At 38.4% G+C, this 15,175-nt stretch overlaps 1 protein-coding gene across 3 annotated transcripts in view; it reads right to left on the reverse strand.

Annotated features, from left to right (window-relative positions):
- The window catches only part of RNF121 (ring finger protein 121), a 75,296-nt gene that overhangs the window by 27,273 nt on the left and 32,848 nt on the right, over positions 1–15,175 (reverse strand). The gene's annotated exons all lie outside the window — the stretch shown is intronic.

The following is a 15,175-nucleotide window of genomic DNA, read 5'->3' on the forward strand; positions in this document are numbered from 1 at the left end:
AGAGGGAGGCACATTTCTGTTTTAATGAGTGCCTATTTTACCTTCCGCTCCTTCAGAGCTTTACCTCAAACTCCTGAAGAGTTTCAAATGCATAAAACAACTCTAAGACAGAAGTTTGGAGTAATCACCAGTTTTCTGCTCCCCAATACCACCTAACTCCCTCTCCTAACCACCCTGCTTTCACCAGATGTCACTCTTCTCAGGCAAGTACCAGATGTAAAAAAAGATAATTAACACTTGATAGAGGTTTTCTTCCTGATGTCATCAAATGAAATGAAAGAACTTTTTTTTTTTAAAGGAGAGATATAGAGAGGAAAAGAGTAGCTAGTTTTCTGACATTCTATAGTAGAGAAACCTAAAAAATGTAATTTACTATTGGGGATTTCTAGACCAGTGCTGTCCAATCGAAATATAATGCAAATCACATATATTTCTTTAAATTTTTTAGTAACTACATTTTTTAAGAAGTAAAAAGAAACATGATATTAATTTTAATAATATATTTTATTTAACCCAATATATACAAAATATTATCATTTCAACGTGTACTCAATATTAAAATTATTTACAAAATATTTTACTCATCTTTTTTTTTTTTTTTTTTTTTGCTGGGGTTTATTTTATTTTATTTATTTAATTTTATTTTTTTGTGACCGGCCACACGTCACTGCACCGGCCCATCCTTATATGGGATCCGAACCCGCGGTGGGAGCACTGCTGCGCTCCCAGCGCCGCACTCTCCCAAGTGCGCCACGGGGTCGGCCCTTACTCATCTTTTTGTACTAAGGCTTTAAAATCCAATGCGTATTTACATTTACAGCAGACTAGCTACATTTCAAGTGTTCAATAGCCACATGTGACTGGTGGCTACCATACTGGATAGTGTAGCTTAGAGCTTCATTTTAGCATTTACTTGTCTGCAGCTACCACTCTCTTATAGACTGCTCTGTGGCAAGAAAAAGCAATAGTTTTTTAGTGTTATTTTACAGATTAAAAAAAAAAAAAGAAAAGAAACAATGAGAAGAGAATAGTGAGCAGAGCCACTTTGCTTTAGAGCTTCCCATTCTGTGTGCCCAAGGCTGCTGGCTACTGGTCAGTGAGCCATGAAGCCTCAATAACAATTCTACTGCATAGAAACTCACAAATGACCCTCTAATGAAGCATTCTAAAATATTCTGGCCTTACATAAAAAGTGTGGAAGCACTAGGATTATTAACAAATGGCTACTGAAGTAACAATTCTAGGAGACAATGGGAGGAGACCAGGAAAAGACATCACAACAAACAACCGCAGATTATTTAAATTAGGAAATAAGGCAACCAGAATTATAATACTAAAAAGGGGTAGAAGGAGGTGGGGTGTAGAAAAAAGGGTTGGAAAATCTTTGGCCTTCACATTGTTTGCTTTAAGAGGCTAATGGTATTGTTTACAAAACAGTAGGCCCAGAGACCAGAGAAGAATGAAATCACATAATCTGGTTACATTGTCCTCTCTGAAAGAGAAGAATTCCTGGTCTCCTTCCAGCTTCTCTAAAAACATGAACTGTTGCATAAAAACAATCAGTCTGCTCTAGTAGCCTCTTTCCCACTCCCCATCAATCATCAATAGCATACGCTGAGGACGAATCTGAGGTCAATCTGAGGTTAATTTTCTCTACATGAACTGCAGTTCTGCACATTCTGGGTGAGGTGAAAGGCAGAGAACCTAGATTCTATCCTGAGTTGAACAAAGACACAATCAGGAGTAAGTCTGAGCATGAGTACAAAAAAGAAAAATCTTGCCTTTTTTTTTTTTTTTTTAATAACTTTCAGGCTTGAAACTTGAGGATAAAAAAGCTACTCAAGCCACACCATGGGGGCGGGAGAACGAAAACAAAAGGAAGAGAGAAAGGGAGAGAATGAAAGAAGAATATAGAGACAGGATTAGGCTCTTTGAAATGAGATGGCCCAGTGGAAGCCCAGAAGAACTGGGTTCTAGTTCTTTTCTACCTCCTCCTCATTAGGTTACTCTAAGGAGATCCTCTCTCCCTGAAGGAGAGTTTGGCTTGATTTCTCAAACCCCTTCAAATTCTAACATGCTATTTAACCAGCCCTATATCTCAGATTTCCTGGGACAGTCTCTCACTCGCATTCATCCATCAAGTATTTACTTTGCATTTTTTTTTTTTTTTTTAAAAGATGACCGGTAAGGGGATCTCAACCCTTGGCTTGGTGTTGTCAGCACCACGCTCAGCCAGTGAGCAAACCGGCCATCCCTATATAGGATCCGAACCCGTGGCCTTGGTGTTATCAGCACCGCACTCTACAGAGTGAGCCACAGGCCGGCCTTACTTTGCATTTAACGAATGGGAAGAGCAGAGTAGAAATAAATATGACCTCTAGTCCCTGCCTTCAAGGATCTACCAGTCTAGCAGCAGGAAAAAGACTTAAATCAAATCCTTATTTTAATGATTCTATTAACCTTCAGACCCTTTCTAGAAGTCCAAATAGAAATCATTAAAGAATGAACAAAGTGGAATGATACAGTGAAATGACCACAGATTTTAGAATTAAAGAGATCTAAATATGAATCCCAATACAGCTATTTACTAACTGTATTACCTTAGGCAAGTCACTTAACCTTCATAAGCTTCAGTTCTCTAAACTGTAAAATGAGGTTAACAGTAGCTACTCTCATAAGGTTGTATGGGTTAAGTGAGTTAATGCATGGAAAGCACTTAGAACAGTGCCTAACAATGTATGCATGCACTATAAGTAATGTAATAAATATAAGCATTCTATATTTAAATGGAAGTAATGTATATAAAACAAGTACAGTGTATATAATTCACAGTAAGTGCTCAGCAAATGAGAACTCTTATTATGGCTTCACATGATCACAAATGGGGACCTGAGGCATGGATCTAGGGACCAGACCCCCCCCCCCCCCACAACCAGGCACACCACCAACACCTTGGAGCCTGCCCAGGGACTGGAGGCATGGAGCCAGACACCAGACCCCCCCCACACACAACCAGGCACATTGTCAGTGCCTTGGGGCCCAACCAGGGACCTGAGGCATCGAGCTGGGGACCGGACACCCCCCCCACAACCAGGCACACCACCAGCACCTTGGGGCCCATCCAGGGTCCTGAGGCATAGAGCCAGGGACTGGACCCCCCCACAACCAGGCATACTGCCAGTACCAAGCAGCATGCCAAAAACATCACCTCCATATGGGTGGCCCACCACAGCCACCGCAGTAACCAAGGGCTACCACAAAAGTGGCTAGACATCACAACCACCATGCAGATGGTCCACCAGCCACTGGAGTGTATTGACACAAGGAGAGTCACCAGCAGAGTCCAAAGAAAAGAAGAGGATGTCTCTCTCCACAATGCCCATTCCAGAGTGACAGCAGAAGCATCTGCTCTATGATAATATTGGGGGACCTGAACACACCTCTCAGCACTGGGCAGATCATCTAGGCAACAAATCAACAGAGTAACCATTACTCTTTCAGAGGGAGAGAAGAAATCTAGGGTTATCAGAGGTGGGAGGGGTAGGGAGACGGACAGGGAGAGATTGGACAAGGGGCATAAAGAATAAGTACAATTTGTAACAATATATATACTAGTAATGTTGATTTGGTCAATATGTGTTGATCAAATATGTCAACATTGAACCCAAAAAATATGTATAATCAGATTCAATAAAAATTTTTAAAATTAAATAAATAAAAATAAAAATGCATAGAGTCACATATACAAAGGTGCAAAGACCAGAATGAGGCAACCAGAATAATCAACATATTAAAAGTGGTGGGGTTACAGCAATTTCTTTATGTTTACTTTGTGCTTTCCAGAGAAAATAAATTATCTAAAAACACAAACCAAGGATCTGAGGTCACTTTCAGGGATCTAGGCTTTCTCAATTAGGGATTCTTGAAAGCCAGACTCTGCTCAGATCCTTGAAAGCACATGCTGGGGTGACAGCCTAGTGCCTGATAAGGAGCAAGGCAAAAGGGCTGACTGAACAGAATAGTCTATAGTGTGAAAAAAAGGTAAGTTTCAACTCTGCCTGGTTAATTTCATTATTTTGTTTGTTCTTAAAGTTTCTACTGTAGTATTTATTGGCATTCTGCTTAGTAAATAAGTTTAAGCTTCATTAAGGCAGGTATGCTTTTTCAGAAATTATTTTAACATTTATTTATACATATTTGTTGGGTACCATATATTGTTTCAATACACCCATATACTGTACATTGATTCACCTAGGGTAGATAGCATAGGTTTCTACCCATTAATTCACTACTTCCCCTCTACCCAGCCATCTCCCCTCCTGGCCTCTGGTAACCATTACTGTACTCTACTTCCACGAGGACTGTTTTTTTGTGTTTGTTTGTTTGTTTTAGATTCCACATATGAGTGAGATCATGCAGTATTTGTCTTTCTGTGCCTGGTTTACTTCACTTAACATAATGGTCTCTAGTTCCATCCATGTTGCTGCAAATGACAGGAATTTCTTTTCTTTTCTTTTTTTTTTCTAAATAGTATTCCATTGTGTATATATACCACATTTTTTTTTATCCATTCATCTGTCGATGGGCATTTAGATTGATTCCATCTCTTGGCTATTGTGAATAGAGTTGCAATGATTATGTGAGTGCAGGCATCTTTTCAGTATATTGATTTCATCTCCTTTGGGTATATATCCAGTAGTGGGATAGCTGGGTCATAAGGTAGTTCAAATTCCAGTTTGCTGAGGAACCTCCCCACTGTTTTCCACAATGGCTGTACCAATTTACATTCTCATCAACAATGTAGGAGAGTTCCCTTTTCTCTGCATCCTTGCCAGAATTTGTTATTTTCTGTCTTTTTGATAATAGTTATCCATTTTTTTTTTTTTTTTTTTTTAAAGATGACCGGTAAGGGGATCTTAATCCTTGACTTGGTGTTGTCAGCACCACGCTCAGCCAGCGAGCTAACTGGCCATCCCTATATGGGACCCGAACCCGGGGCCTTGGTGTTCTCAACACCGCACTCTCCCGAGTGAGCCACGGGCCGGCCCCTGATAATAGTTATTCTAACTGGAGTGAGATAATAGCACATTGTGGTTTTACTTTGCATTTCCCTAATGATTAGTGATGTCGAGCATTTTTTCATGCGCCTGTTAGCCATTTGTAAATCTTCTTTTGAGAAATGTCTGTTCAGGTCCTTTGCCCATTTTCCAATTGCATTATTGTTTTTTTTGTTGTTGAGTTGAGTTCCTTATATATTGTGGTCATTAGTCCCTTGTCTGATGTGTAGTTTGCAAACACTTTCTCTCACTCTGTAGGTTGTCTCTTCACTTTGTCGATTGTGTCCTTTGCCATGCAGCAGCTTTTTAGTTTGATGTAGTCCCATTTGTGTATTTTTGCTTAGTTGCCTGTGCCTTTGTGGTCTTATTCAAAAAAGTGCTGCCCATTCCCATTTCATGTAGCATTTCTCTTATGTTTTCTTCTGGTAGTTTCATAGTTTTGGGTCTTAAATTTAGATCTTTAATCCATTTGGATTTGATTTTTGTGAGAGAAAAGGGTCTATTTTCAACCTTCTGCGTATGGATATCCAGTTTTCCCAGCACCATTTATTGAAGAAGCTGTCCTTTCCCCAGTGTGTATTTTTGGCACCTTTGTCAGTTGGCTGGAAATGCATGGGTTTATTTCTGGGCTCTCTATTCAGTTCCACTGGTCAATTTATCTGTTTTTATGCCAGTACCATGCTGTTTTGGTTACTATAGCTTTATAGTATATTTTGAAGTCACGTAGTATGATGCTTCCTACTCTGTTCTTTTTGTTTAAGATTGCCTTGGCTATATGGGGTCTTTTGAGGTTCTATACAAATTTTAAGGTCATTTTTTCTATTTCTGTGAAGAGTGTCATTTGTATCTTGATAGGGATTGCACTGAATCTGTAGGTTGCTTTGGGTAATATGGATATTTTGACATTAATTCTTCTAATCCACGAACAGGAGATATCTTTCCATTTATTTGTGTTTTCTTCAATTTCTTTCACCAATGTTTTATAGTTTTTGTTGAAGATGACTTTCACCTCCTGGGTTAAATTTACACCTAGGTATTTCATTTTTTTGATAGCTATTGTGAATGGGATTACTATCATAATTTCATCTTCAGATGTTTTGTTATTGGCGTATAGGAACACTATTGATTTTTGTGTGTTCATTTTGTATCCTGCCACTTTACTGAATCCATTTATTAGTTCTAGTGATTTTTTTTTGGTAAATTCTTTAGGATTTTCTATATATATGATCATGTCATCTGCAACAGTTTGATAGTTTGATTTCTTCCTTTCCTATTAGAATGCCCTTTATTTCTTTCTCTTAAGGCAGGCATTTTTAATAGCTAACTTGGCAATAAATGGCTCAGATTCTCAGAAAAAAAGGCAGGGACTCTGGTGCCATCCGGTGGCAACACTTAAGTAAGACACATTTGGTTCAACACTTTGTTCAAGCACTTGTGCCTGATGCTGTAGAAAGCACAAAATAATGGAAAGCCTAAAACAATGGATAGCCTTGGCCCTGATGTCTCTTCCAAGACATGGGTGATAAGAAGTAAAAACATGAATTAGACTGCCATACAGACATCAAGCACTGACATGGGAGTTCAGATGAGAGACATAGCAGTGTGAACAGGAGCTGTCAGGGAAGATTTCCGGGAGGAAGCAGGGCTCTGGATGGTTCTGAAAGAGGCTTGGATTTGGCCGTATGGAGGGGGAAAACAAAAGATATTCACCCTTTCCCTGAATCTGCAAATATGAAGTTAAAGACTAGCCTGAGACTGACTCACTGATTCATTCAGCACACATTTACTAAGAGATAATCCCAGCTTCTCTGATCTGGAAGATAAGAACAGCAATACCCCACTTATCTCTCCACAAGACTAAACAGTTGAGAGATGATGTTAGATGCTAACAGTAAGAACTAGTCCATATTTAAATGGACTGCCACTTTTTTTTTTTTTTTAGTTGAGAATGTGCCATCACTGGAAAGTGTTGGTAGAGATGGAATCAACACCTGACTATTATTTCTAATCCATGTGAAGATAGACAAAAACAATTTCTAGATCCCATTCATCTCAGAGGAACTAGAATTCATGAAGTCAGTCAAATAAGAGCTCCCAGATCACATCCTTCCCTGGGACTCAGCTGCCCTGACAGTCTGCATATGCTTGCTACTTTTGACTTTCAGGATTCTCATCTTAACACCTCTGCATTTCCCATGTTGCGGGGTAGGGATCACCCGCCATGACTGACTGAAAAGGAATATTGTGGATGAAACAAAAAACACAAGTCCAGGTAGTAGAATAAAGTAAGAAACTCATAGTTAACAATCAGCTTGAAAAAAATGCTGACAAATGGACTGAGGTCAATTGTAGGGAGGTGTCTGGGATGTGCTCCATGGCTCTGCTCAATATTTTCATGAATAATTCAGATGAAAGTACAAAGGACCTGCTTACCCAACTGTGGACAGCACAAAGCTTGGGGGTTGGGGATGGGGAGGAGGTGGATGAGGCAATGAACATGGAAAGTTGAAGAAATAAGACCAAAATGAATAAAGCTTGTTTCTAGGGTTCTTCTAGCTCTAACATCATATGAACTCATAAGCTGAAATGAAGAACCAAAACCACACAATGAAACTTAACTACCCAAGCACAGGATAGAGAAGGAGTAGCTTAACAGGAGCTCACATGAAACAGATCTAGGGAATTTCACAAATTGCAAGGGAATACGAGTATATGCCAACAGGGCTGCTGCCAAAAGAGCCAAGGTATCCTGAGGCTGCTTAACTAAGAATATACCCCAAATAAAGGAGGAAGCAGCTCTACTGTTATCTGCTCAGTCAAAGCATCCTTGGGGCTCTTGGTTCAGGTCTTGGGACCATACTGTACAAAGGACACTGACAAATAAGCACAACCATAAGAGAGCAGCCAGGAATACAAAGGGTCTGGAAACCAAGTCACATAAGGGACAGCTGAAGGCACTGGGATACTAGGCCTAGAGAAGACTACAGAAAGGCATGGGTGTTGCCTTCAGTTATAAAGAGTTGTCCTCAGGCACAGAGAGCAGGCATATTCAGTGTAGTTTCTATAACTTGATAAGATCATAAACATTGCTGGAATACTCTACAGATTGGTTGGAGGAGTTTCCCTCTTACCACACCCCTGGAAAATGGTCATCCTTACTACATGAGGTAGCCATTCCACTGCTAACACATGTGCTAGACAGCTCTACCCTGATGCTGACCTGAAAAATCTGCCTTTGTGTCCTTTCCGCCTGTGGTTCTAAATCTTGTCTTTCAGAGAAGCATAGAGTAAATTTACTCCCTAATTTTTATGACTACTCTTCTAATACCTAGAACTATGTTTTCTTTCCCAAGTTTTCTCCTCTCCAAGCAAAAGAGTCAGTCAACCAGTCATTTAACAAACATTACTGAACACTTACTGGATACCATGTTAAGAATAAGGGAATTCAGAAATAAAAAACAAAATCTCCTCAAGAACTTAAGTCTACTGAAGAGAAGTAAACAAATAACTACAATTCAATAAGATAACTGCTATAATGAGTAGCCCTGGTGGCCAAGAAAGTAGAGGAGAAGCGCTTCATCCAAAGTGGGTTAACTATGAAAGTCTTCCTGAAGGAAGCATCCTTTGACCTCTGTCTTGATGGCCTAGTAGGTCCAGATGGAAAAAGGTATCATGATGAGTATTCCAGGATGAGGGAGCATGGCATACTTGAGAAAGTCCAACTAGTATTTGAGGGAGGGGTGAGGAATGTGCTTTGCTTAACGAGGTAAGCAAGGCTCAGAGGAGGCTGACAGATTGATTGAAAGGTAGGTAGGTAGGTAGATAAATAGATAGATAATTATATTTTCTCTCTCTCTGTCTGTCTCTGTCTCTGTCTCTCTCTCTCTCTCTCTCTCTATATATATATATATATCACAGCTATAAGTTTTTATTATATTTTGAGGATAAAAGGTTTTCTTTTTCATAGAAAGTGGACCCCTTTCCAACTTATTCAGCATTCTGTACCCACATTCTAGTAATCCTCTTAATATCTTGGTCTGAGGAAAATCTATAGTATTTCAAAGATGTCCAGCTAGGAGATTTTGCCATTCATCCAATCCCGGAGAGAACAGCAGTTCAGGGGGTGGAAAAGATTCTATATTTGGTAGCAAATAGAGATGATGAAAGCTTCTCCTTGGAGATCTTTAAAAATAGAATGGATATTTTTCCAGGCATAGGCTTATTCCTTCCCCTAACATCCCTGAGGGATCTAAGGAGTAAGTATTATTAGACTCTGAACAGATGATGAAAACTGGGCTACAGAGAAGCTAAAGAGGCAAGTTTGTCCTAGGCTGGGTTTCCAATCCAGATCTTCTGTCTCCCAAGCTCCCTCCCTACCATCATTCACTGAGTTTTTGGGGAAATCCTGGAAAAGATGGGGAGGCAAGATTATGTAGAGAGTAAAGGGATGTTTATGAAAGTAGCTGACATCCAAGGAGAGGACTTGGGCAAAAGTCATTAGAGAAGGAAACTCATGAGAGTTAAAAACAGAAACGATTATGGCAGAAACTGAAAATAATCTCCTGAAGCTTTTGAGGGAAACTAATGAAAGAGCACTTAACTACGAGTCAGATTTTGGTTTTAGGTCCAGCTCTCCAATTTACTGGGGATGTACTCCCAGTAAATCAGTTCAGAATTTTGCACTTTGGGGCTGGACCGTGGCTCACTCGGGAGAGTGTGGTGCTGAGAACACCAAGGCCACGGGTTCGGATCCCATATAGGGATGGCCGGTTAGCTCACTGGGTGAGCATGGGCTGACACCACCAAGTCAAGGGTTAAGATCCCCTTACCGGTCATCTTTAAAAAAAAAAAAGAATTTTGCACTTTGGTTTACTAATTTGAAAAACAGAAATAAATCCCCACCCAACTATTTTATAGAACTGTTGTGAGGTTCCAGTGAGACAGCAGATGAGAAAAGTATTTTTTTAAAACCATCAAGGTATTTAAATCATGAGCAATTTAAGGTAATGTTGCTGTTGTTGCTGGAATTAAAAAGAATAGTATCTGAAATTCACACACAGAAAACAGAAGAATCTTTTGCTTCAAATAACAGTTAATTTAGACTGTTTATTTTCTTCTAAAGTGAAGGTTAGACTTGAGCTCCTTAGTTACAGACAAAAGTTTGATACTTTTCAGTGGGCTGGCATACCTGCTCTGATTCTTATAGCTGGCAATATCCATATTGCTCTAGGTCCTAGAGTCTAGAACAGATGTTTCTCATTGGGGTAATTTTGCTCCCCAGGGTACGTTTGGCAATGTCTGGAGACATATTTGGCTGTCACAGTTGGGGGAAGGGTGATACCAGCATCTAATGGGAGAGGCCAGGGATGCTGTTAAATATCCTACAACGCATGGGACAGGCTCCCCCAAAACAAAGAATTACTCTGGTCCAAAATGTCAGTATTCTCTGTTGAAAACTCCTGGTCTGAGAGAACAAAGCTAGGTTTTCCCACTTGGCAGTGATGGGTGCCCACTGAGAAGTTGGGCTGCCAACTTGCACTAGTGAAGAACAAAAAATTTCATTCAGGTTGAGAGAAACAGAGGCTTATCAATTAATTCCATCATTTCTTGGCATGCCATAGAAGCATTTTTTTTTAAAGTTCTGATGGCTAATCTCAAACAGTTTGGGTTTCTGTTAATCAACAACAATTCTAGTGCAACATTCCCTGGGGAGTTGTTTTGATTCTTTTTTATTCCCATTCTTTACCCCACAGACATTCTAATGTGTTTAATACGTATATTTTGTTTGTACCTGTATATGCAAACTGTTTATTGCTTTCTGTACATGTATTTTTATTAATTGGCATGTTATATATCTTTCTGTTTCTTACTTTTTCCACTCATTACTGTTTTTAAGGTCCACCCAAGTTGCAACAGTTAACGTGTTGCTTTTAACTGCAACAGTTTCATGATATGCACCCAACCACATCTTAACTATTTACTCTCACACAGACATATCTAGATTGCCTCCAATCCTCGATTAACTGCCACAATTAATAATTAAACAAGGGCCGGCCCATGGCTCACTTGGTAGAGTGTGGTGCCAATAACACCAAGGCCACGGGTTCAGATCCCTATATCGGGATGGCTGGTTAGCTCACTTGGGAGAGCGTGGGTGCTGACAACCTCAAGTCAAGGGTTAAGATCCCCTTACTGGTCATCTTTTAAAAAAAAATTAATAATAATAATAATTAAACAAACACCCTCACACATGTTCCATTAGGATGTGTCAGAGGGTATGAGAATATTCCGTCTGACTGAGCAGTACCATGCTGCTATCCACAACGCAAGTCTTCACACCCACAAAAGGGTGCACAAAGGCTCCTACAGCCTCTGATCCCTGCCAACACTTGGCATTTCTCAGCTTTCTATTTTTTGCTAATCTAAGAGAGATAAAGTGACATTTTATTACTGTTTTAATGTGCATTTCTTTAACTACTAATGGCTTTGAGCATCTCTTCTCATGCTTGATGTCCTTTTGGGTTTCCTTTCCTGTAACTGCTCACAACCTTTGCCCATTTTTCTATTGAAGTTGCTGTCCTTTGTTAATCTGTAGGAGTTCCTTTGTATAGTCTAAATATTAATCTATTGTCAGTTTTAATCATTACTAATCTCCATTCGGCTATCAGTTAACTGCCTGCTGAACTGGTAACTTTGGTATGCTTTATAGAACAAAAAACCTCGATTTTAATGTAATCAAATTTATCAAATCTTTCTTGCTTGCCTGTATTTTTTTCTATTTAACTTCATAACTTTACCTTTCAAAATTAGGTCTTTAATCTATCTTGAGTCCCCTTTCTATACAGTATTATGTATTTAAATTTTTTTCCATATGGTGAGCTAGTTTTCTCAACACAATCTACTAAACAATGATTAGCTTCCTCACTGATTGGTGGTTACACCTTTATTGTGTATTAAGTTCCCATTCTATATGAATCTGTCTCTAAGATCTTCATTTGGTCCCACTGGTCTATTTGTCTATTTTATGGTATGTCTGAGTATCTGGTAAATCCAGTCCCTGTCTTGCTAAGTCCAGTCAATCATCCCATAAAAATCACAAACATCCCCTCTACAATAGCCCTGACAGGATGCTAGCAGCTACTAAAAACACAGCTTGTGATAGGAAGAATATTCCCTTCTAAGACTTCATTCTACTGTGGAACAGCTCTCACTGTTGAAAAATTCTTTATAATATGAAGCTGAAATCTGCATTCTTAAAATTCATTCCTCCATTCTAACTTGGGCCTCTGGAGTTACAAAGAACAATAATGAAAAATATTTCAAAGCTTCAAGGAACTTTAGCAATCACCTAGTCTTAAACCCTCTACTGAAAGATGAAACATGAGGATGAGGAAAGACAGACTCAGAAGGAGTAAGTAATTTATCCAAGGTCCACTGCTAATTAGCAGCAGTGCTAGAAATGGATCTTAGATCACCTGATTCCTACTCCAGAGCTTTTTATACCATACCAAAATTCTACTTCTCAAAAAATAGAAGAGGAGGGAATACTTCCTAACTCATTCTGTGAGGCCAGCATTTTCCTGGTACCAAAGCCAAACAAAGACATCACAAGGGAACTACAGACCAATACTCTTCTTTATGAATATAAATGCAAAAATCCTCAACAAAGTACTAGCAAACAGAATTCAGTAGCATATTAAAAGGATTATACATCATGACCAGGTGGGACTTACCCCAGGAATGCAAGGGTGGTTCAACATAAAAAAAAATCAACAAACATAATATACCACATTAAGAGAATGAAGGAAAAACCACAGGATCATCTCAATTGATGTGAAAAGCATTTGAAAAATCCAGTACCCATTCATGATATAAACATTCAACAAACTAAGAACAAAAGGGAACTTCCTCAACATAATAAAGAGCTTTTATGAAATATCCACAGTTAACATCATACTTAATGGTAAAAGACTGAAAGCTTTCCTCCTAAGACCAGAAAAAGAAAAGGATGCCCAGTTCACCACTTCTATGCAAAATTGAACTGGAAGTTCTAGCCAGGGCAATTAGGTAAGAAAAGAAAAGAAAAGATATCTGAATGAAAGAAAGAAATACAATGATCTCTATTCAGATGACATAATCTTATATATAAGAAATCCTAAAGAATCCACAAAAAAACTATTAGAGCTAATTAACAAATTCAGCAAAGATCCAATCAACACAAAATAATCAGTTGTAGTTCTACATATCGGTGATGAACAATTCAAAAGGAAATTTTTAAAAAATTCCATTCACAACAGCATCAAAAAGAATAAAATGCTTATGAATAAATTTAACCAAGATGGTGTACATTGAAAACTACAAAACACTGATAAAAGAATTTAAAGACCTAAATAAATAAAAAGACACCCTGTATTCATGAATTGGAAGATTAATATTGCTAAGATGGCAACACTCCCCCAAAGTGATCTATAGATTCATTGCAATCCTTATCAAAATCCCAACTGCCATTTTCTGCAAAAACGGAAAAGCTGATCTTAAAATTAATATGAAATTGCAAGGGACCCAGAATAGCCAGTCTTGGAAAAAAACAACATAGTTGGAGGACATAATTCCCAATTTCAGAAATTACTACAATGCTACAGTAATCATTAACAATGTGGTACTGGCGTAAGAATAGACATATAGATCAATGGAATAAAATTGAGAGTACAAAAATAAACCCATGCTTCTATGGTCAATTGATTTTTGACAAGAATGTCAAGACCATTCAATGGAGAAAGAAATCTCTTCAACAAATGGTGCTCGGACAACAGGATATCCACATGCAAAAGAATGACATTAGATCCTTATCTCAACATCATTTACAAAAACTCAAAATGGACCAAAGACTGTAAAACTCTTCAAAGAAAACATAGGCGTAAATCTTTATGACCTTGGATTTGGCAATAGCTTCTTAGATATGACACTAAAAGGATAAGCAGCAAAAGAAAAAATAGATAAATTGGACTTCATCAAAATGAAAAATGCTTATGCATCAAAGGACACTATCAAGGCAGTGAAAAGACAACTCACAAAATGGGAGGGAATATTTGCAAATCATACATCTGATAATGGTCTAGTATCCAGATTATATAAAGAACTCTCACAACAATAGAAAGACAAAAAATCTAATAAAAGAATGGGCGAACGACTTCAATAGGCATTTCTCCAAGGAAGATGTAGAAATGACCAATAAGCGCATGAAAAGATGTTCAATATCATTAGTCATTAGGGAAATGCAAATTAAAACCATGAGATACCCCTTCTCACCCACTAGAGTGGCCATGATTTTACAAAGAGAGAGAAAAATAAGAAATGTTGGTGAGAATGTGGAGAAATTGGAACCCAATCCATTGTGGGTGGGAATGTAAAATAGTGCGGCTGCTGTGGAAAACAGTTTGGCAGTTCCTCAAAAAGTTAAACATAGAGTTACCACATGACCCAGCAATTCCACTCCTAGGTATATTCCAAAGAACTGAAAATAAGTATTCAAATAAAAACTTGCAGATGAATGTTCATAGTGGCACCATCCACAACAGCCAAAAGATGGAAATAACCCAAATGTTCATCAACAATGGATAAAGAAAATGTGGTATAGCTACACAATGGAATATTATTATCCAGCCATGAAAAGGAACGAAGTACTGATAGATACTACAAAATGGATGAATCTTGAAAATACGCTATGTGAAAAAAGCCAGACACAAAAGTCCACATATTGTATGAATCGATTTATATGAATATCCAGAATACACAAATACGTAGAAAGCAGACCAGTAGTCGCCAGGATCTGGTGAGAGGGGGAAATAGGGAGTGGTTGCTTAATTGGTACAAGGTTTTCTTTTGGGGTAATGAAAATGTTCTGGACTTAGTGACAATGGTTGCACAGCACTGGGAATATACTAAAAGCCACAGATTTATATACTTTAAAATGGTTATAATAGTGAATTTTGTTATGTGAAATTTATCCCAATAAAAATAATATTCTATTATTCTTCCATACAAAATAGTACCTGAAGACAGTTACTATTTTTAGGTCCTTGAGCTTTTTATCTCAAGAGTGGGAGCAACAGCAGTCA

This window comes from Cynocephalus volans, chromosome 4, assembly GCF_027409185.1.
Source record: "Cynocephalus volans isolate mCynVol1 chromosome 4, mCynVol1.pri, whole genome shotgun sequence".
Lineage (NCBI taxonomy): Eukaryota > Metazoa > Chordata > Mammalia > Dermoptera > Cynocephalidae > Cynocephalus > Cynocephalus volans.